This window comes from Frankliniella occidentalis, unplaced genomic scaffold (assembly GCF_000697945.3).
Source record: "Frankliniella occidentalis isolate FOCC.00 unplaced genomic scaffold, Focc_3.1 Scaffold195, whole genome shotgun sequence".
Lineage (NCBI taxonomy): Eukaryota > Metazoa > Arthropoda > Insecta > Thysanoptera > Thripidae > Frankliniella > Frankliniella occidentalis.
Genome location: NW_026267321.1, coordinates 431,647 through 434,065, shown reverse-complemented (window position 1 = coordinate 434,065; position 2,419 = coordinate 431,647).

The following is a 2,419-nucleotide window of genomic DNA, read 5'->3' as shown; positions in this document are numbered from 1 at the left end:
TATTATATGTTAAAAGAACCGCGACGAACTAACTTAGAATAATATAGAGAGCTTTTTTTTATTTCACTCGCATGAAGATTTAAACCTAAAAAAAACACTGTTTTTTGACCAACTTTTCCAGTTTCACCCAAGCCTTACCTTAACTTGGAATTCGAAGGCCGTGGATGAGCGACCGCACAGAGACGTAATGACTACTAAAGGTATTTGCTCATCTGGTTTAAATATTGGGATTGTTTTAGCGTGCACTGGCATTGATTGGCCTGAGAAGGAAATAGTTATTATTTGTTGTTGTCTGCGATGACGCAGCGAAATAATGAGCAAGGGTCAGGGGCCAGTAAGTGCAAAGATTTCGTGAATATGTTACAGAGAAAATCTGAATAAGGAAGGGGATGCAGACGACTGCGTGTCGATACGTCGGCTCATTACACTGACTGATGCGACGTGTTAACTTTTATTGGTCGACTGCACCTGTTGGTATGCGGAGCTGGCATTGCCTTTGACCTGAGCCAGGTGCGTCGCGAACACTTGCACCCGTGGTAGCTTTACCATTACGTCCCCATTCTGCGAGTGACAGATGGAAGACCTGCTCCTGCACGAATATATCGCCAGCGTCGAGCTGGTCGCTCAATTTCAGGGTTGGCTGAGACGTCGACGAAGGTTGTATGTGGGCATTAACAATCGGGCTACCCTTGCGGAGTGCCCTGCTCAGGCCCAACAGGCTTAGCAAGAAGAAGAGAAGACGTGAGTCTGCAACAGAAATATACATTTAAAATAAATTACACACTTAAGGTCTAAGGATTATTTATACATTAGTTTCGGGCTGGGGATCATCTACATCCGCGTCCTGGAAAGCCCATTGGAGCAGGATGGACGGCGGGATGTCACCGTTGGCGAGTAGAGTGTCCGGTGCCAGCTTAATCTGATTTTGGTCGGCACGCTTAACCTCCACGTCTTTCAGGTCCGCAGGAAATATCTTTTGTATTATTTCATCCTTGATTTCAACCGCTGTGCCAATGACTTTAAGAATGCGGTAGGGTCCCTGGTATAGCGGAAATAATTTTTTGCTAAGGTGCCTTGGAGGTGCGAACACTTTCAGAAATCATTTCATGCCTTCGCGAATTGCTTTCGCGTTGTTGAAAGTGGAAGCGGCGAGCTTCTGCTGCGTCTTCCTGTCTCTCAATTATTTTACGATACAGGTTTCGCATTTCAGTGTACATGTCAGATACAAAGTCGTGACGCGTTACAGTGCAAAATGGTTCCTGTTCCAGTGGCGTGGCTTGGTGTGGCGGCGTGGCGCGGGGAAGCGGCTTGGGGTGCGGGCTCAAAATCGACGCGAATCGAAATGCTAGCTTGTTGTAAAATTCTGTTCACTAGGGCACACAAATGGCAGTTGCACAAGATGATGAAAGGGTTGGAGCACACACACACACACACAAGAAATTGGGCACAAGCACTGAGGGACCGTTGTTTCGGCTTGACGATCGAGTGAATTTACTTTGGCCATAGACACACCTGCTAGTTGGAGACTGTTGTTGGAGTCCTTGAGGGCATCCTTGATGATTTCCGGAGCCTCTGGTGTCATCACAATTGGGTCCAAAAGGTCCAAAAGGTCCAAAACGCCTGGAGGGAGATATCCGGAATGACGACGGTATCGACGTCATTGGCCACGCTGAAATATGTAGCTCCGGCGCACAGCGCGGCCTGGTTCAATGTGGCCGCTGCTCCCATATCGTTCTAGGGAGCTGCGTGAGCTTTTTGTCAGTTGGAGCGGTCGTCCGGCTGCGTCGGCAATGTAGACTTTGCTCGGTTTGGTCAGGGTGAACAAGCAATCCTATCGTGCCTGAGTCCGACAAAGCGGTCTCGGGGACGCAGCGTCCTCATCGTGCTGCAGTGCTTCTGGACCTCCTCAGAATAAACACCAAGAGAGCATAAGAGCAAGTATACTTATTGTTATAGGTCTCTGTCAGTGGATGGTAGATTCCAATGTCGTTGTCTGGGCCGCATTGGTGTCGGGCGGCGCTGTCCAGTAGTAGATGCATGCTGGAGTCGGAGTGCAGGGCGATGTACTCCTTTTTAGGTTAGAAATAGCTAAACATCTCACTAGAGCTGTTTGCTTGAAATGGCCAAGGTACTGTCCGGTACAACGTATATTTACGGTTATCGTGCACCAGTGGCACATGCAAGTGCAAGATTAAGTGCATATTAGAAAAGGAAGGATAAACATTGATAGTGTTATAACAATAGTGAATGGTTTCAATAGTTGGCACCACCGGCAGCGATAAGCATTTCGGGACATGGTCAGCTAAAGAGGTCAAGAGTAACAGTGATTTAGTAAAAAAAATGGCAGAGTGTAGTAAACAAATAACGCAAGTTTCACGAGAAAAAAAAGTTTAAAACAGTAACATGAACGTTGTTCCCT